We start from the raw sequence: 22,163 nt of genomic DNA on the forward strand, positions 1-22,163 counted from the left end.
ATATTTACTAAGTGTCTAATACAAGTCCAGAACTGTGCTAGGAATTGTGGCAGATTTTTAAAAAAGTGATAAATGGGTGCTACCATGAAGAAAATTATAATGTAGTTGGCGAACTAGTGGAAAACATCTGAAATGGTTGAAAGGAAATACCTAAATATAATATGAAAACTAGCAGCCGTACTGCTACTAGTATTTCCTCCACCTCCTCTGCAGGACAGCACGGGTAGTAACACTAATATCCTGTATTGGCTGAGTTCTTACTAAGTTCCAGGAGTGGTAGTAAATATCTTGCTCATTTCTTACAATAAACCTGTGAGTTATTTATCCTTATTAATCCATTGATTGTATAGATATGTAAAGTGAGCATGAGCAGGGTTAAAAGTTACCTGCCCAAAGTTGCATAGTTAAGGATGAGTATAGGTGGGATTTGAACTCCGTTACTTTCACTGCATTTGAAATAGGGCAGTATGCCTCCAGGACACCAATGTCTTAGCACTATGCTACAGTACCTCCTGTCACTTTTGAATGAATGTATAGTGCCTGTAAATTGATTTTCTGGCTAAAGGAAACCAAATACTTTAAGCACCAAAGATTTTAAAAAATAAAATACTTTTGATTGTGATGTTTCTAAGGTGATTTAATTCATTTCTTAAACACAAAATGTTGAAGGTAGTTTGATTATTTGTTGATAATTTGAAACATAATAATGACTTTCTGTTATTATAAAAATTTTAATTTTTTTTCGAGACTGTTACTTTTGCTGTAGTGTGACCCTCTCTGTCCATCTTCTCTTTCGTCATTTGGAGTTTACTGTGCTCTGAGATGTCAAATATGTTAGAAATGTATACAAATGCTTCATTACTCCCTTCTCTCTAGACCTGAGTCATCTCTCTAGGATTATTTTCTCTGAGATTATTAAAAAATCTAGACTTACATGCTCTTTTTCTTCCTCTCCCCCAAAGGTGAGGGCAGTCAAACAATCTTGAAGAAGTTTGGTGTATTAAAGAGGGGAGAAACTGAAGAGATACATAGAAGGGAACCTTGTTAAACATAACTTAATTAAAAGTCTTTGAGTTTTATTAAATCTCATCAATTTATCTCTCAGTTGCTGAGCCTCTACTCTGCATCAGGTATACAGTATGTATTAGGTGCCTGTTTTCTGACACTCCTGTGAACTGGGTGATCATAGACTTCATCACTGAGATGCAGGTAGGTTTAGTAACTCGCCAAATTTATTTATTATTTAAGTTATTGATATAACTCAAAAATATCCAAGTTAGGATTCAAACCTAGGCTGCCCAATTCCCTAAGTCTTTTAGTGCTGAATCAGCTATTTCAGAAAACATTTTTTACTTTTTCGAGGTTCTCAGCTTTGTTCTAAATGTTGACTTTGCTGCACGTTTGATCCCAAAGTCCATGAAGAATTGGCATAGCCCGGTATGTCAGTTATGTCTCATGACACCTAAGTCTCTGGGAAGGAGCTTGGGAACAGATCTGAGCATCAAAGAGGAGGCCTGATGGGTAAAGAGAATCTGGACTCCCCACTTTGGCTTTAACCAGAACGCTCATCTTTTTATAGGTTGTTCTTTTTTTTTCTTTTTTGGTGTCATATTCCTTAGGAAAATAAATAAAAGCTCTGCTATTACAGATCCTCCCCTCTCCCCTTCATATTGTAACCTTTAATAGAAGAGCATCTGGGACTCCTAGGACTAATAATCTTGAGTAAAATTTGCCTCCAAGTCTATTTCTGACCTGTACCATAATAGAGATCATTTCATCCATGAATTTGAGAAACACAATATGCAGACATACAGCTTGACCCAACTTGCTGATGTGATCACAATCTGTTTCTACAGTTGTCAACAAAACTTAATGCAGCTACTTTAATGAAACAGAGTATCATCCATTTTAGAATTTGGTCTTGCCCAAAACAGCGTGGTTAATTTTTAGCAAATACTCAGTTTTTCATCTTCTTCCTTTCCTTTCTCCTCAAGACAAAGGGAAGCTTACATGCTCTCGTGACCTCAAATAGAGTTCTTTGGAGTCTTGTTCTCTGGCGCGGTGGTCTGTAAACTAGGAATAAGCACCCCAGACATATACCACTTGGAACACATGAAGACTTTGCAAGAGACAGGCTGAAAAATAAGTGTTTAAGGGAACAGTTTCTGTTAGTCTCATCTTTCATACGTCTTCTTTGCTAGCACTGGTCTGAGAACTCTCCTGCAGTTGATGTATTATACTTTTCCTGCCTCCACTTTCACAGTTGTCCTTTTCCTCTTTACAAAGGTAAAGCATCCTGAATCTTACTTTGGTGTCTTGCTCCTGGGTGTAAAAACATTTAGGGGCTCCAAAAAATGGAGCCCTTTATACAGAACAACAAAAGCTGTGGCAAGTGTCCTAGATTTCTGTCTTAATATGTATATATTTCAAGGATGAATAGTGATAGGAGACACAATGTACTTTGGTCTCTATCAAGATACTCTTAAGAAAGTACAGGGTGAGGGGCGCCTGGGTGGCGCAGTCGGTTAAGCGTCTGACTTCAGCCAGGTCACCATCTTGCGGTCCGTGAGTTCGAGCCCTGTGTCGAGCCCTGCGTCGGGCTCTGGGCTGATGGCTCAGAGCCTGGAGCCTGTTTCCGATTCTGTGTCTCCCTCTCTCTCTGCCCCTCCCCCGTTCATGCTCTGTCTCTCTCTGTCCCAAAAATAAATAAACGTTGAAAAAAAAATAAAAATAAAAAATAAAAAAAAAAGAAAGTACAGGGTGAGATGATAGGAGTGATGATTTTTTATTGATTCAAAGCTCTGCCTGTTATATTCTTTGGCTACTGTCAAGTAATACCTTGTCTGGAAGGTGAAAATTGTAAAAGTAACTCAGAAAATTTAGTAAGAAATACTCAATGTTATGTGACTCATTTAAAGTAGATAACAAACTCTGGCAAGACTCTCTGCCTTACCTATCTTAGAATTAGGTAGCAGATGTGGATCATTGTCATGAGAATGTGTATGCTTATCTCAATAGAAATAACAAGTTAGACATTTTCCAGAAGAAAGTCAATCATACTGGGCTAATGAATCTGACAATAAAGATTAGCCTTTCCAATTAGGTTATATGACAGACAAGTAAATTAAATAAACTGAATCAGCAGCTGTAAGATTTTAAAGAACATTTATTGAAAACATGTGAAAAGATGAAACTGTTTCATTAAAAATGTTGTAGTGGCATTAAAAAAAAGACCTTTTTAATGTGTGTTTATTCTTGAGAGAGACAGAGCACAGGTGGGGGAAGGATAGAGAGAGAGGGAAACAGAGAACCTGACGCAGACTCCAGACTCTGAGCTGTCAGCACAGAGCCCAAAGCAGGACTGAAACCCACGAACCATGAGATAATGACCTGAGCTGAAGTTGGATGCTTAACCGACTGAGCCACCCAGGCACCTTTAGTATGTCACATGGCCTAAGCACAGCGTTCCCAGTGACTCCTCGGACTTTCCGGAATTTGTAAATTATGTGAGGTCACTGAGAGTAAATGGTGAACCCATCTGAGTTCATTGCTGCACTGGAATAGGTCCAACTGGTGTGGTGGTTACCATGGAAACAGCCACGTGCCTAATTGAGAGAAACCTGCCTATTTGCCCCTGGATCTTGTCGGGAGAGTGTGAGACTGGTGTGTCATAGGTGGTGCAGACATGAAGCTAGTACAAGTTGGTATGTGAAGTGATTCTTTGCGTTTATGAAGAAGGCTTAGTCCAAATACTGGATCCTAGTTAAGACAACTGTGAAAACATTCATTCCTCTTTTCCAAGAATATCCTACTTAAGGACAGGCCTTCGTTCTTGAAGCAGCAAGAGGACTTTGTAGGCTATGGAAAAGGAATGAGCACGTTTGAACCCAGAGACTTTACATTTCTATAGAAGAGGTATCAGAGGAACTGTGTAGATTACAGCATCATTTAGGCCAGTTTTTCCTCAGATAGAAATCTGTAAAAGGGGATCTCACTTTGGGGCCTGTCCTAATGCCTTCCTCCCTAGACATCACCGTGTTCCCGCAAACCATCCTTTGGCAGTTGAGAGGGGAGGCCAGCAGTACTGATGATCTGTGGAGAACAAAATGATGTGGCTATCTAGAGTTGCTTGGATGTTTTTTGTGTATATGTGTATATGTGTATATGTTTTATACACATATGTGTATATGTGTATATGTGTATATGTTTTTGTTTTTTGTGTATAGGGTTCTTAGGGCTGGGCTTTCTGTGGTTCTAGGCGGAGGTGGAACAATTAGCATTCACCCGCCCCGTGCTAAGGAAACCCCAGTGTGCTGAACAGCAGGGTAGTATGGTTTCAAGCCAAAGGGTGAACTATACCTTTTCTGCCCTCCCTTCCTCTGTCCCATCTCCCTGCCACTTTCGATATTCACGTTTCTGAGAATGGTGTCTAAAATCCCCTGCTTTTCCCTTGCATTAATGACCCTCTTCAGGTTCTCACAAACTGCCTCGACCAGAGTAGTAATGTAGATTCCAGTGAGTTTTCGGTCAAGACTCTCAGAATGAGGACTCTTCTTCGTGTCTTCTTGTCATCTATGAGTTAGTTTAGAAGTGGGTGCTTCTTTTTTTTTTTTTTCATGTTTATTTATTTATTTTTGAGAGAGAGTCAGAGAGAGAAAGAGAGCTCGAGGGAGGGGCAGGGGCAGAGAGAGAGAGGGGTACAGAGAATCTGAAGCAGGCCCACAGGCTTCGTGCTGTCAGCATAGAGCCTGACACAGGGTTCAAATCCACAAGCTGTGAGATCGTGACCTGAGCTGAAGCTGAATGCCCCGAGAGTAGGTGCTTCTTGCCTACGCTCGCCTCTTACTGTCTATGCAGAACACAAGCCTGATATTATCGAATGCTGAATCTACTACATGGGTTGCTTCTACTCCAAGCTATTACACTTGAAAAACATTACAATTTTACTGATGGGAGATGGGATATCATCTACATGTTCAGAATCTTTGGCCGTCATGAGGAAAGATCTAGACCTAGAACTGTGGGAAACCTAACTTCTAGAGGATTGGTCATGACTGTATAAGTTTGTGTGTGCCTCTGGGTAAGTGTTTCTCAGGATTTCTAATTTGATTTGAATTATAGTTGAGTTTATATACAGAATGAGTTTTTGTATAGGAGAACAAATGTGTGCGTTCACCCTCAGTTACAATGGTCTCCATTTCATTTCAAAGGAGAGGATCAGACTATCTGAATATAAACACAACTTTATGTTAATTTTATTCTAAGTATACCTTGATTTGATTGCCCTAAAGAATTGTGCTTTTGTTCATACTGTGTTAAATTAAAAAAACAAATTGTGATAGGATTGTACCAAATTTTTAAGGAAAATACATTACATTAAAATTTTAAAAAGCCTGGGTGGCTGTCAGTTGAGCATCCAACTCTTGATTTTGGCTCAGGTCATGATCCCAGAGGCATGGGGTTCCACACTGTGCGTGGAACCTTCTTGAGATTCTCTTCCTCTTTCTCTTTCTCTTTCTCTTTCTCTTTCTCTTTCTCTTTCTCTTTCTCTTTCTTTCTCTCTCTCTCTCTCTCTCTCTCTCTCTCTCTCTCTCCCTCTCTCTCTCCCTCTCCCTCTCCCTCTCCCTCTCCCCTTCCCCTTGTCATGTGTGCTCTCCCTCTTTCTCAAAAAAAAAATTAGAAAAACATGGTGTAGTGGAAAAATTACTGACATTAACAATTATTTTATATTCTCAACCATTTCTTAGTATTTAGATAAGGTTCCTCTAAGTAAAAGATTAACAGGTTTCCGTGGTAGTCTTTTTTAATTTATTTTTAAATTTTTGTAAATGTTTATTTATTTTTGAGAGAGAGACAGAGACAGAGTGCAAGCAGGGGAGAAGCAGAGAGAGGGAGACAGAGAATCTGAAGTAGGCTCCAGGCTCTGAGCTGTCAGCACAGAGCCTGACGCGGGGCTCAAACTCACCACGAGATGATGACCTGAGCTGAACTCAGACACTTAACGGACTGAGCCACCCAGGCACCCCAGTGGTAGTTTTTTTGAAGATTTTTCACAGTCCTTTTATGTGCTTTTACAAAATTGAAACAGTTAATGACTCTAATAATCAGGTAACAAATCATTTTGTATAGTCAACATTGTCCAGTTATTTGGTCTAAACAAAAGGAAGTGTTAATTCAGTTATCATATGAGAGGTAATTAAAATTACTTTTTATGATAGCTCACTTCAGAAATTTTGACATAAAACTTGGAAAGAGATTTTCAAAAAATGAGTGAAATGGCCAAAGTTTCTTCTCCCATCTACTCTCTGTGTTGTGTAGAAGGTTTCTGAGTAAATAAGCTATACTATGCAAAACCAGTGTAGGAATAGAATTAGTCCTGTTACATTGTAGTGATAAATAATATTTATTCACATATGTGTAATCTAATTAGAAAAATCCAGCCTCATTTATTTCAATAAGTGATACATTTTCATTGAAATATATTTGTATGGTTTTATTTATTGAAATTTGTAATATTTCAGAGTGTTTCCCATAGTTTACAGTAATAATTACACACACAGGTATGTCTGTGCCAAATATTCACTTGGTTCAAAATCCAGGAGTGTTAGTGAACATTTTTCTCTTGACTCCTGTGTCTAGTATCCAGCTCTACACTTACCATAGGTGATGTGATGTCTGTTTGTATTTTCTTAATTCTTTCAGTGGTTTTTGTTTCTTTTGTTTCATTTCTGCCTAAGAGATCAAATACGACAAAGAAATTCTTATTTTACTTTCTCTTTTAACATTACTTTGTTCCTTGTTTTTCATGTGACATACCTTGGGATATGCTCTATGTGAGTATGTGAATAAATAGGTTCATTGTTGATTTTTAAGCTGCATACTATCCCATTATGTAATTTATATTCTGTTTTAGCTGGTCCCAACTGATAGCACTTTTTCTACTTTATTTTTTATTTTTTATTTTTTTATTTATTTTTATTTATTTTTTTCTCCATGTTTGTTTTATTTTTTTATTTTTTTTATTTTTTTATTATATGAAATTTATTGTCAAATTAGTTTCTATACAACACCCAGTGCTCATCCCAAAAGGTGCCCTCTTCAATGCCCATCACCTACCCTCCCCTCCATCCCACCCCCCATCAACCCTCAGTTTGTTCTCAGTTTTTAAGTCTCTTATGCTTTGGCGCTCTCTCCCACTCTAACCTCTTTTTTTTCTTTTTTTTCTTCCCCTCCCCCATGGGTTTCTGTTAAGTTTCTCAGGATCCACATAAGAGTGAAACCATATGGTATCTGTCTTTCTCTGTATGGCTTATTTATCACTTATTTCACTTAGCATAACACTCTCCAGTTCCATCCACATTGCTACAAAAGGCCGTATTTCATTCTTTCTCATTGCCACGTAGTACTCCATTGTGTATGTAAACCACCATTTCTTTATCCATTCATCAGTTGATGGACATTTAGGCTTTTTCCAAAATTTAGCTCTTGTTGACAGTGCTGCTATAAACATTGGGGTACAAGTGCCCCTATGCATCAGTACTCCCGTATCCCTTCGGTAAATTCCTAGCAGTGCTACTGCTGGGTCATAGGGTAGGTCTATTTTTAATTTTTTATGGAACCTCCACACTATTTTCCAGAGTGGCTGCACTTTTCATAAATGGCTTTTATGATGTTTAAGTATGTTCCTTCTACCCCGACTTTCTCGAGGGTTTTTATTAAGAAACGATGCTGAATTTTTTCAAATGCTTTTTCTGCATCGATTGACAGGATCCTATGGTTCTTTTCTTTTATTAATGTGATGTATCACGTTGATTGATTTGCAAATGTTGAACCAGCCCTGCATCCCAGGAATGAATCCCACTTGATCATGGTGAATAATTCTTTTTATAAGCTATTGAATTCGATTTGCTAGTATCTTCTTGAGAATTTTTGCATCCATATTCATCTGGGATATTGGACTGTAGTTGTGTTTTTTTTACTGGGTCTCTGTCTGATTTAGGAATCAAAGTCAATACTGGCTTCATAGAATGAGTCTGGAAGTTTTCCTTCCCTTTCTATTTTTGGGAATAGCTTGAGAAGGATAGGTATTATCTCTGCTTTAAATGTCTGGTAGAATTCCCCAGGGAAGCCATCTGGTCCTGGACTCTTATTTGTTGGGAGATTTTTGATAACTGATTCAATTTCTTTGCAGGTTATGGGTCTGTTCAAGCTTTCTATCTCCTCCTGATTGAGTTTTGGAAGCGTGTGGGTGTTTAGGAATTTGTCCATTTCTTCCAGGTTGTCCAGTTTGTTGGCATATAATTTTTCATAGTATTCCCTGATAATTTCTTGTATCTCTGAGGGATTGGTTGTAACAATTCCATTTTCATTCATGATTTTATCTATTTGGGTCATCTCCCTTTTCTTTTTGAGGAGCCTGGCTAGAGGTTTATCAATTTTGTTTATGTTTTTAAAAAACCAACTCTTGGTTTCATTGATCTGCTCTACAGTTTTTTTAGATTCTATATTGTTTATTTCTGCTCTGATCTTTATTATTTCTCTTCTTCTGCTGGGTTTGGAGTGTCTTTGCTGTTCTTCTTCTGTTTCCTTTAGGTGTGCTGTTAGATTTTGTATTTGGGATTTTTCTTGTTTCTTGAGATAGGCCTGGATTGCAATGTATTTTCCTCTCAGGACTGCCTTCGCTGCGTCCCAAAGCGTTTGGATTGTTGTATTTTCATTTTTGTTTGTTTCCATATATTTTTTAATTTCTTCTCTAATTGCCTGGTTGACCCATTCATTCTTTAGTAGGGTGTTCTTTAACCTCCATGCTTTTGGAGGTTTTCCAGACTTTTTCCTGTGGTTGATTTCAAGCTTCATAGCATTGTGGTCTGAAAGTATGCATGGTATGATCTCAATTCTTGTCTACTTATGAAGGGCTGTTTTGTGACCCAGTATGTGATCTATCTTGGAGAATGTTCCATGTGCACTCAAGAAGAAAGTTTATTCTGATCCTTTGGGATGCAGAGTTCTAAATATATCTGTCAAGTCCATCTGATCCAATGTATCATTCAGGGCCCTTGTTTCTTTATTGACCATATGTCTAGATGATCTACCCATTGCTGTGAGTGGGGTGTTAAAGGCCCCTGCAATTACCACATTCTTATCAGTAAGGTTGTTTATGTTGTAATTAGTTGTTTTATGTATTTGGGGGCTCCCGTATTTGGCACATAGATGTTTATAATTGTTAGTTCTTCTTGATGGATAGATCCTGTAATTATTATATAATTCCCTTCTTCATCTCTTGTTACAGCCTTTAATTTAAAGTCTAGTTTGTCTGATATAAGTATGGCTACTCCAGCTTTCTTTTGACTCTCAGTAGCATGATAAATAGTTGTCCACTTTCAATCTGAAGGTGTCCTCAGGTCTAAAATGAGTCTCTTGTAGACAGCAAATAGATGGGTCTTGTTTTTTTTTTTCCATTCTGATACCCTGTGTCTTTTGGTTGGCGCATTTAGTCCATTTACATTCAGTGTTATTATAGAAAGATATGAGTTTAGAGTCATTGTGATGTTTGTAGGTTTCATGCTTGTAGCAATGTCTCTGGTACTTTGTCTCACAGGATACCCCTTAGGATCTCTTGTAGGGCTGGTTTAGTGCTGACAAATTCCTTCAGTTTTTGTTTATTTGGGAAGACCTTTATCTCTCCTTCTATTCTAAATGACAGACTTGCTGGATAAAGGATTCTCGGCTGCATATTTTTTCTGTTCATCACATTGAAGATCTCCTGCCATTCCTTTCTGGCCTGCCAAGTTTCAGAAGAGAGATCTGTTACGAGTCTTATAGGTCTCCCTTTATATGTTAGAGCATGTTTATCCCTAGCTGCTTTCAGAATTTTCTCTTTATCCTTGTACTTTGCCAGTTTCACTATGATATGTCATGCAGAAGATCGATTCAAGTCATGTCTGAAGGGAGTTCTCTGTGCCTCTTGGATTTCAATGCCTTTTTCCTTCCCCAGATCAGGGAAGTTCTCAGCTATTATTTCTTCAAGTACACCTTCAACACCTTTCCCTCTCTCTTCCTCCTCTGGAATACCAATTATGCATAGATTATTTCTCTTTAGTGCATCACTTAGTTCTCTAATTTTCCCCTCATACTCCTGGATTTTTTTATCTCTCTTTTTCTCAGCTTCTTCTTTTTCCATAATTTTATCTTCTAGTTCACCTATTCTCTCCTCTGCCTCTTCAATCCGAGCTGTGGTCATCTCCATTTCATTTTGCAGCTCATTAATAGCATTTTTTAGCTCCTCCTGGCTGTTCCTTAGTCCCTTGATCTCTGTGGCAGTAGATTCTCTGCTGTCCTTCATACTGTTTTCAAGCCCAGCGATTAATTTTATGACTATTATTCTAAATTCACTTTCTGTTATATTGTCTAAATCATTTTTGATCAGTTCGTTAGCTGTCGTTCTTTCCTGGAGGTTTTTTTGAGGGGAATTCTTCCGTTTCGTCATTTTGGATAGTCCCTTGAGTGGTGCAGGACTGGGAGCACTTCCTCTGTGCTGTCTTGAATAACTTGCGTTGGTGGGCGGGGCCGCAGTGAGACCTGATGTCTGCCCCCAGCCCACCGCTGGGGCCACAGTCAGACTGGTGTGTGTCTTCTCTTCCTTTTTCCTAGGGGTGGGAATCACTGTGAGGTGGTGTGGTCCGTGTGGGCTACTTGCACACTGTCAGGCTTGTGGTGCTGGGGATCTGGCGTATTAGCTGGGGTGGATCGGCAAGGCACAGTGGTGGGAGGGGCAGGCTCAGCTCGCTTTTCCTTCAGAGATCCGCTTCGGGAGGGGCCCTGCGGCACTGGGAGGGAGTCAGACCTGCCGGAGGGATGGATCCGCGGAAGCACAGCGTTGGGTGTTTGCGCGGTGCAGGCAAGTTCCCTGGCAGGAACCGGTTCCCTTTGGGATTTTGGCTGGGGGATGGGCGAGGGAGATGGCGCTAGCGAGCACCTTTGTTCCCCCCCAAGCTGAGCTCTGTCCAGGGCTCAACAACTCTCCCTCCCGTTGTCCTCCAGCCCTCCCACTATCCGAGCAGAGCTGTTAACTTATAACCTTCCAGATGTTAAGTCCTGCTTGCTGTCAGAACACACCCCGTCCGGCTCCTCTGCTTTTGCCAGCCAGACTTGGGGGCTCTGCTTGGCGGGCAGGCCGCCCCTCCACCCCAGCTCCCTCCCGCCAGTCCGTATAGCTCACACCGCCTCTCTGCCCTTCCTGCCCTCTTCCGTGGGCCTCTCGTCTGCGCTTGGCTCCAGAGAATCTGTTCTGCTAGTCTTCTGGTGTTTTTCTTGGTTATTTAGGCAGGTGTGGGTGGAATCCAAGTGATCTGCAGGACGCTGTGAGCTCAGCGTCCTCTACTTTTTTTTTTAACTCAGAGCTTTTTGATCACGGGAAGATAAAAAAGTGGAATTTTGGTATATATGCATATTTTTGTTATAATGATGTATGATAGACTGATCAATAATATTACCCCAGATTACATTTTATAGTGAAATTGAAATGAAAGCTGTTCAAAGAAAAAAAGAATAATTTCTTAAAATTTCTGATTGTTAAAGAAGAGCTAGTTAGTTTATGTAATTTTTTAAACTGAAGATGGCATAAATCTATTGTATTTAGATTTCATTGGATACATTTAAAAGACTGATGTGACAAGTTTATTTTAAAATTCAATATGTAATATACTAGAAATGATATATTTTATAACTGTTTAAAACTAGGAAAATTATAGATGACAGTTTTTACAATGAGTGAGAATATAAGTAGCCTTTAAAAATTCTTTTAGGAGATGATACACAAGCAAATGATTTTGAAGACCAGAACTCTGGTTCTTCTCTGGCTATCAGTAACCTCTGTTTGAGGTGTTCGAGGTGAGTGTATCCAGCTTGGCCTTTGAACGTCAGCCTGTTTCGGTGTGGCTGTTGCTGAAGTCTGTATATGTCTGTATATATGGCTGGTGTCTATGACTAGTATCTTTCTTGTTCTATTCTCTTGCCCTGGTCAAGGCCTGGTGGCTGCCATACCCCTCCTCCCCTTTGGTCTTTACTGACACTGTGGAAACTACATCTCTTAGTGGACCTCAGATTTGGGTTGTCTTCCATATATCCTTTCTCTAGCATTCTGTTATTCAAGGTCAGCTCCCTGCTATTAGTCTCTAGTGCTTTCCAAAAGAAAGAGTTTTCTGTTGAAAAATAGAGCAAAATTTCCTTCTGTCCTTGCTATCCTCAAACTACCTAGGTGATTTCTATTTGCATTTTCTTTTATAATCTCCCAACTCACTATGGAGTTTTTCCCAAGTAGGAATTCCATATTTGGGATCATAATGGGGATTTAATGAAGGTAATATGGCAATGAGTATGACACAGGTTGGGCATTATGGAGACAGATGTGAGGTAAAAATGAGGCAAATTTGCAGAAAGTCTGAAAAGCACTGAAACCACTGTAGAGCCCCAAGGTTTGTAGAACACAATGGCTCAAGCAGGAACAGGTTTTATGGCTTAGGCTCCGTCTTGAGATGCAACTGCATTTTCCCATATAACTTGATGCCTAATTGTACTCCTGCACTGAGTAGATACATTTACAGCACCATGTAATTGTGATTTATTTCAAAGCTCTTCATCCCTTACATATCAACAGACCATATTTAATTGTTGAAACTATTGTGATATTTTCTGACTGGCCATGCCTAGATTTTGAGTAATTTAAAAGGCAACTTAATATTGCTTATTCTAAAGAATATCTAAATATTAATATTTTTTATGTATTACCACATAGCTCACAAAGGTATTGAAAAGTCACCAGGATTTTCTACCAGTGCTGATCATTCCTTTAATGATCAAGGAAAACGATTGAAAACATCCCTATCCATTGGAATCAGTAATTTAATTTCTAAGAATTTATCCAGAAAAACAATTAAGAATATATATGTATATAAGGCATTAGCTGTAGGATATACAAAATCACATTACTCAGAAGACTAAAAACACAGGCAAAACATTAATGTTTGACATAATATGGCATACTACAGAATCATTAAAATGGTACTGTAAAAATGTATTAATTGACATAGGAAAATTCATTAATTATTATTGATAGGAAAATTTGGTTTATGATTCTAACTTTATAGTAGCTAATTAAGCATCTTAGTATCTAATCATACGAAAGGGGAAAAGTAGAGGAATATATACAAAAATATTAATAGTGCTGTTTCTTTGGCAAGTATTTGCTTTTCCTCTTACAGGGAATATGTGTTACTTTTGTTATAAAATTGAAATTATTACAATTAGAGACTTATTTGAATGACACAAAAAATATCCATATGAATTCCTGTGTGCCATAACGGGAAGATGTGAAAATATGAATTTCATGAGTAACACAAAGATCAGAATTTAAGTATATAGAATTAAATAAACTTATCAAGTGGTATAGCAAAATAAAGAAAAGAAGAAAAAGAAAAAGCTCTAAAAAAACCCCAAACAATCTCTAGCTTATCTGCTGGAGAAACAAAAGCATATCCAGAGACAGAGGTTTGCTTATATAATGAATTCCTACAGAGAATAGTGAGGACCCATAAAAGTAAAGCAAGGCCCCGTGCCTTGATGAACTAACAATCCATAGGACTAGACTACAGTTGTGGTTTAAATATCTGGAAATATGCTGTGGATTTGAGAAAATGAGAATTTCAGTCAGACTGAGTGACCAGATAAACAGTGCTCGTGGAAATGATATTCAACTGAATTATTTCTGAGAGTTAATGTTTGTATTTCCCTGATTATAAGGGAAAGGTTATAACTAAAGTTATAACTAAAGGTTACCTATAGTTGAAAAATATAAAAACATAAGAGAGAAATAAAACAAATAATAATCACATACCATCATGTTAGTTTTTTTCTCCTTCTCTCCCTCTTTTCCTCAACAGCTAGACTCATAAATATATAAACATACATATTTATGGTACTATAAGATCAAACTACAGAACCATCAATTTACTTAATTGTCATGTGCACTGCTGGTATGTTTTCTTAATTTGTTGTCCATTGGCTTTTATTATGATAGTACACAGGATTCATTTATTCTTCCATCCACTCAAAAATGTTTATTGAGCTCCTGTGTTGTAGCAGACCCTATTCTACAGTTCTAGGGCCATCAGTCTATAGAAAACAAAGATCCTTGACATAAAGGAGCTTACATTTTCGTAGAGGGGGAGGGGAAAGGCAGGCAAAAACAATTAATGTAAATAAATAAATTATAGTGCATGTGAAAGATGGTAGATTCTGGGAAAAAGAGAAAAGTGAAAAAGAAAAAGAACAGCACAGGGAGTGGAGAGCTGGCCAGTGGTTACCATTTAAATAGGGTGGTACTTCTCCTTGAGAAGATTGACAGTAAGCAGTCATAGGATTAGAGGGAATGAGCCATGTGCATAGCAGGGGAAGACCATTCCGAAAGGAGAAACAGCAGTGTTAAGGCTGCTGTGCAGCGGGAACAATAGCAAGGAGACAGGTGTAATTGGTACAGAGTGACTCAAATGAGAGAGTAGTATAGGATGAGTTAGAGAAATAATGGGCACGGGGCCAGGTGGGGGCACTGTGAGGACTATGACTTTTATACTGAGGGAATTGGGAAGGTATTGCAAGGTTTTTTATCAGGGAATGATAAGATCTGAGTTCTGCTTTAAAATTTTTTTCAATATTTATTTTTGAGGATGAGCGACACAGTGTGAGCAGAGGAGGGGCAGAGAGAGAGGCAGACACAGAATCTGAAGCAGGTTTCAGGCTCTGAGTTATCAGCACGGAGCCTGATGTGGGACTTGAACTCATGAACTGTGAGATCATGACCTGAGCTGAAGTCAGATGCTCAACCAACTGAGCCACCCAGGCACCCCTGAGTTCTGTTTTAAAATAATCATTGTAGGTACTGGATGAGAAAGAATCAGAACAGAATGAAGGGGGTTGTTAGGAGATACTAGAAATTGCAGTTGAAGCAGTGCCGACCTTAGATGATGATGGTGTATACAAGATAAGGAGTGAATATGGTCAGAAGCCAGGTTTTGGATCTGTTTGAAATGCAGAGAAAATGGATTTCTTGGCTGCCTGAAGTTGGGTATGAGGGATACTCTAAGCCTTTTGCTCTGAGCAAATGAAAATGTGGAAGAGTAGGTTTGGAGAAGTAAGATGTTAAGAGTTCAGTTTCAGATATGTCTTACAGTCAAATGTTTCATGTCACTTAGAATCAAATATGCCTAAATACACATTTTTTTTGTAACTTCTAGGTATTGTCTTAATTAAGATGGTTTCTATAAGCTTTACATTGTTGTTACTGTGTTCTAGAAACTTTTATTTTAAAACTTAAACATTTTTGTCTTTAATCCATTTGAAATTTATTTTTTTTTTATGTTGAGATAAGGGTTCAAGTTTTTTTATCCATATATTTAGCCAGTTATAAAAGCAGCATGTAGTAGCTTAGATAAGTCATTGAATAGAAATTTGCCTTTGACATACATTACATTATCATATAAAGGAGAATTATTTTGGAATTTTCTATATTTTATATTTGCCTATTCCTCATGAATACCGTGTTGATATTTTCAGTGGTTTTATAGCATGTTATGGTTTCCGGTGTAGCTAGTCCTCCTGATTTTTTTTTCTCATCACCTTTTTTTGGCACTTTCCAGATATTTAGTTTTCCAAATGCATTTGAACATAGTTGTCTCCAATTCCAAAGTTCTAAGTAATATTAACATTGTATCTAGAATTATATTGAATATAAGTTAATTTTGAGGAAATTGAATTTAATTCATATTAAGTGTCCCCATCAAAGAACATGGTATGTCTTTCCATGGATCTAGCTTTGTTATATCCTTTAAAAAGGATTTTCAATTTAATAATTTAGCTTTAAAATTTTGCAAAAAGATATATTAGTTTTCTTCATAAAGGTTTTTATTTCTCCATAAATACATTACCAAATGTTCTATGGTTGTTGGCATGATGAATAAAATATTTTTTTCATTTCCATTTCTGTGTTATTGTTTATATAGAGGAAAAGCTATTGACAAAGTTTTTTATAGCTTATTATTGCTTACTGTGCAGTTACCTTACCTAATTCTCTTGTTAATTCTTTGAGGACTTTCTCGTTGGTTTGTTTTGTGTTTTAATTGGATTCTTACAAGTGTTCTCTATGAATAATCATACCACCAGAAAACAAACAACAGTATTTTATCTTTCTTATGATTTTTGTAATAATTCTTTTCTTACTGCATTTGCTAGGACATTCATAATGGTACTAACAACTGATGGAATAGAAAAAATAAAAATGTTTTCAGTGTTTTACTATTTAGAGTACTATTTGTTCCTGGTTTTCAGTAGTCATCAATCATATTTAGTTTCCTCCTTTTTTTTTTTTAAGTTTATTTATTTATTTTGAGAGAGGGACCAGGAGAGGGGCAGAGAGAGAGGGAGAAAGAGAGAGAATCCCAAACAGACAAGCTGGGTACAGGGCTCAAACTCAGGAACAGTAAGATCATAACCTGAGCCGAAATTAAGATTGGGAAGCGGGGTGCCTGGGTGGCTCAGTTGGTTAAGTGTCTGACTTCTGCCCCTCCCCTGCTTGTGCTCTGCCTCTCTCTCTCTCTCTCTCTCTCTCTCAAAAATAAATAAATTTTAAATAAAAAAAAGAGTGGGATGCTTAATGGAATGAGCCACCCAAGAGCCCCTAGTTTCCTCTTTCTTTTAAGGGGTTTTAACAATATTAATCTTTTTTTTTTCTTTAATGAAATGTCTTTTTAGCTTTTATTGATATTTAGTTTTTCTGTAATTTTTGATGCACTAAATATGTCACTTGATTTTATAATACTGAAATACTCTGGCATTACTAAAACAGCTTACCTGGTCATACTACATTACTTTTTATTGAAAATTTGCTAAATCAGATTTAACAATTCACTAGAGGGAATCAATAGTGAATTTGAGATAATAGAAGAAAGAGTCAGTGAATTGGACATAGGTCAATAGAAATTCTGCAATCTCAAAACCTGATATGAAAATTTTTGCTTTTCTCATGTTTATTTTTTATTTTTGAGAGAGGCAGAAAGCATGCACAAGTCAGGGAGGGGCAGAGAAAGAGGGAGACAGAGAATCTGAAGCAAGCTCCAGGCTCTGAGCTGTCAGCACAGAGCCTGACAGAGGACTCAAACCCACGAATCGAATCGTGAGATCATGACTTGATCCGAAGTCAGACACTTAACTGACTGAGCCACCCAGGTGCCCCTAAAAATTTTTGCTTTTTATTGAAAAATTTTAGCATGTATGTTTATTTGCTGATATAATATAGCTAGGTTTTACTTTTTTTTAATTTTATGTTTTTAGTGTTTATTTTTGAGAGAGAGAGAGCAAGAGAGGGGCAGAGAGAGAAGGAGACACAGAATCTGAAGCAGGCTCCAGGCTCTGAGCTGTTAGTACAGAGCCCGACGTGGGGCTCGAACTCACAAACCATGAGACCATGACCTGAGCTGAAGTCAGATGCTTAACTGACTGAGCCACCCAGGCGCCCCTACCAGGTTTTACTTTTGACCTAATCTTTTATATACTACTAAGTGCTAGATTATAAACTAGATATTATTCTAACCTTTTTGAGATCACAGTCAAGTGGACAAATAGAGATCATTAGGAAAATATTTTCAACACCTGTTCTATGAAGTGATATGATAGGGCAGGTTATAGTATTTTACTTTTAGTCTCTCTGTATCCTTAGGTTTTATGTGTATCTTTTTCATAATCTAGTTTGGTGATCTGTGACTCAACTAAAATACATAGTATATTTATCTTTAATATAATTTATTATATATTAGAATTTAAACCTCCCATTTAATTTAGTTAATGTACTTGGGATCTCTTGGAGACTCTTACATATTTGTTTTGATGTCTAAATTAATTTTAAAACATTTTCAAAGTTTTTAGTTATTTTCTCTTTAAATAATGTCTCTATTTGATCCTTATTCTCTTCTTCTGATTTTTGATTACTTTCTCACAGTAGTCTTTCACCCTTTTTCCCTATTTTCTGTATTTTTGTCTTTATGCAGCACTCAGAATGCTTTCTTCAAACCTATATTTCAATTCAATAATTCTCTCCTTATCTGTATTTAGTTTACCTTTGAAACATGACCACTGAGTTACTTATTTATTCTGTTTTTTTATTCTAGAATATATATTTTGTTTTTAAATCTTTGATGTCACATTTTATAGCTTATAGTTTTGTAGTCAGTGTCTTAGTTATTTAAATATAGACATAGAGTTGTTTATTGTATAATATGCATTTATATCTAAAATCTGAATTCTATGTAAGTATGTCACTGTTGTTTGTTATTTTTGTTGGTTCTTGCTCATGAGGACTACTATCCTTGTGTGACTCATCATCTTTAGCTGTGTGCTGCACAATGTATTTGATAAAAATCTTTTCAGAAATAAATTGAAGTCTGTAATGGAAATACTTTTGTCCAGAGAAGATTGGCATTGGTTTTTGCTAGAAGACTGTAGTCACAACTTCCAATACTGACTTAATCCATTTTCAAGATTTAAAATCTTCCTGGATAACGTAGGAGATGAAAATCTAAATATAAATCCAAGTAGGATATACTTCATCCTCACTTTAAGATTATCGTCCATTGGGCTAAGTTTCCTGTTCAGCTTCCCACCATATACATGCCTGGTTTGATTTCTGTCCCCTCTTCCTGGTGAAGTTGACAAAACAAATGTTATAATTTCCCTGGATCAACAAATTCTCTTAGGACAAAAGCAGATTCCAAACCAGCTTTCTCTGTTAGTCCTCAATTTCCCTTGCCTTTGGGCCTGATAATTTGTATTGTATTGTCTCTTTGTTGCCACTTAGATACTTTTAAGACTGTGTGTGTATGTATATTTTATCTAGCTCTTTAACCTCAGAGGTCAGGAGTGTATTTGTAGGCAGGAATAGAGAACTACAAGTCTTTGGGTTTCTGGAAATATTTCTCTGACATTATGAACCTTTGCCAAGGCTGATATTCACCTGGTTTCCATGAGTCATTTATAGACAGTTTCCATTCTTATTGGTTACCACTGTATTTTGTCCATCAGTCTGATTAAACATCATACATATTGAATGGATTTAGATATGCTTAATATTACCCTTTTCCTCTACTATTAAAAGGAAAAAAACCCTATAGCACCGATACTATAAAGTTATCAATGCAAAGATGTTAGGTAAGAAAGGAAGAAAACCATAAAATCTTAGCAATGTCAATTTTCTTTCTGTGCCTAAGGATCCATCAAAGAGATTAACTGCCCTGTAACCACAAACAATGCCAATTGTTACACTTAAGTCTTTCTCTGAAAGTGCTGTGGGGATTTGCACATAACCTCTGAGATTCTACAGATTTCTATATAAATTATGTTCGCTTTTCATAAAGATTTGGAATTTTTAAATGGCAACTTATGTCAACACACACATTTTAACTTTTTCTTGATTTTGTTGCACTACTTATTCATTAATAGCAAATAACAGATAAAACCCTGCTGGGAAACTATTCCACTAGTCCCAGGAAAATAATTTCCAACCTTATGTGTTCACATAAGTATCTGAAATTTAATTACTGTTTGGTATTGTGAGTAGTTCATTAAAAGAGAACACAAACACATACATAAAAATAAAATAAGAAAGCCTGAGAAAAATGTAAATATATGATTAAATAGCTAAATATGCTTATATTTAAAATTTCTACCTGAAAGAATGATGTAGAATGAGAATGCTAGTAAAGCTATTAACCTGAAAGAAAGATAACATTTGGCTTGAATTTTGACCTTGTTGCACCTGTAGGAATTTCTTTGAGGTGTGGAGATTTATGAGATGAGATGAACTGTATAAGAAAAGCTGCTTTAAATTGGTAAATGAAGGTTGTAATATTTTCTGCACGTGTTTAGAATTAAATTTCAGAAAAACCCCAATAGTAATTGGAACTGCATACAAATGTGATTCTTCTATTATGGGGAAAAGAAAACAACAATAGAAAAAATACAGCAAGGGCAGCAATGGGAATATACATGGTTTAAATTGAAATGAAATGTCATGGGTGGGCATAGAATCTTTTTCGATCGTTAATATTTGTCACGTGTTACCTAACAAACACACATACTATCCAACACATACTCTTAGCAATGATAATTTATCTATTTGATGATTGATCTAATATTTTTATATAGTATATAACTACATAAATTATGGGACTGAATCACTTTTAAAGTTACTTTATTCTGTCACTTGACTAAGTCAAGACTTAGTCACTCTGGAAAGGTAAATGATCTAAAAGTCTCAGAAAAACTCTGAATGGACACTGATTTCATTTGCTTTTTTCAGGTTGCTGGAAAATAATTTCCTTGATAACTTCTCTCACTTACATTGTGATTTATGTCAATATTATTTTTCCCTTTTGTAAATAAGTTAACTAAAATATAAGTTCATTAACTTAATTGTTTAGGGTTTCATAGAAAAGTGCTGGCAAAGTTGGCAACAGAACATACAAAATAAAAAAATTTCTTAAGGGGAGAAAGCAAATGAGCACTACCATGCAGATTGCCTAAAAATGGATGTGTGCTCATGCGTATGAGTGCACCCAGACATCTTCTGACAAAGTTCTATTCTGGGCACTTGATATACAATTTGGAAGTTACAGTGGTTCATTAGGTAGAAAAATGTATTTAAAACAGAAAACAAAGGTGCAAGTAATGTGAGAACACCTTATATTAGAATATCTAAATCATTAACTCTGGGGGTGCCTGGGTGGTTCAGGCAGTTGAGCATCTGACTCTTAGTTTCCGAAAAGGTCATGATCCCGGGGTTGTGGGATCGAGGCCTGCATTGGGCTCTGCACTGAGCATGGGGCCTGCTTAAGATTCTTTCTCCCCCTGCCTTTGCCCTTCCCCCACTCGTGCATGTGCTTGCTCTGTCTCCGAAAACAACAACAACAACAACAAAAAAAACCAACACAAAAAACTCATTTAATCATTAAGTCTTCTAAAACAGTCTCAATGGATTGGCTTTTAAGACTCTAAGGCAAATGTTATTATTTTTATACGTTTTGATTATTTTAAATTACTAGATTCACAAATATTACAGTCTAATATATTTTCTACATCCATTTCCTAGCTTTCCCAATGTTAATTATGGAGTTGTGAGTATTGTACTTGTTAGTCCTGCATGGGACATTCAGATCCCATAGCAATCAACTTCTACCAAACTGGTACTTCAGAAAAGTCTTTGTATACCTAGCTAGTTTTTTTTTTTCTTTTACATGCTGAGATTTTTCTGAGATAGGAATATTAATAAATATTTATTGAATATAGTATGCCTATGATAATGTAAAAAATGAATCCATTGTCTTAATAGTGAGCATTTTAGAATTGCATAAAAGTAATCCCCAAGATAGCTCCAAGACATAAAAACAGAGCTGAATTGAACTGCTCAATCTAATGTAAGTGGAAAACCTCAACTCCTTTCAAATCCTTTCCCAGAGGAAGCCTGGGGAAAATGATGGCTATTAAAAACAAAATCAATGGTAGTGCTTGTTTTAAGATCCCAGCTGTTTGAAGATAAACCCTTGCCCAAACTGAATCCATTACTACTTTAATTTCAGACAGAATTTCTTTGTATTTTAGAATAAGCGAATGAAGGGAAGGAATGATCCCACTGACACATATTTTAAGACTTCTTGGGAGGTCATACATACATGGCATAAACTTCTGAAAGCCTAAAGAAAAACTCAGAAAGAACATCCAGTATAGGCATAAATAGCAATCAAAGACAAGCTTTCACCTTAAAAAGGCAAAAGGTAGGATGAATCATGTCTCGACTTACTCAGTGTTTTTTTTTTTTTTTTTTGCCAGGCTGTGACAGTGACAGGATGATTTTATACCCTTGTTGCATTTGGTGGAAAGAATAACTTGATATTGAGTTAAATTTGAAAAGCCTTTCCCACACAGTGCATAAATCATGGGCATCCTGACAGTCCATATGTAACACCATTAAATAGCCTCTGTAGCTATGAAAGCTAAGTGTTTTCCTTAGGGCATAAAAGTGGAATTTCACTTTAGCAGTTACAGTTCAGGAAGAAAAAATCACTGCT

Source organism: Acinonyx jubatus, chromosome F2, assembly GCF_027475565.1.
Source record: "Acinonyx jubatus isolate Ajub_Pintada_27869175 chromosome F2, VMU_Ajub_asm_v1.0, whole genome shotgun sequence".
Taxonomy (NCBI): Eukaryota; Metazoa; Chordata; class Mammalia; order Carnivora; family Felidae; genus Acinonyx; species Acinonyx jubatus.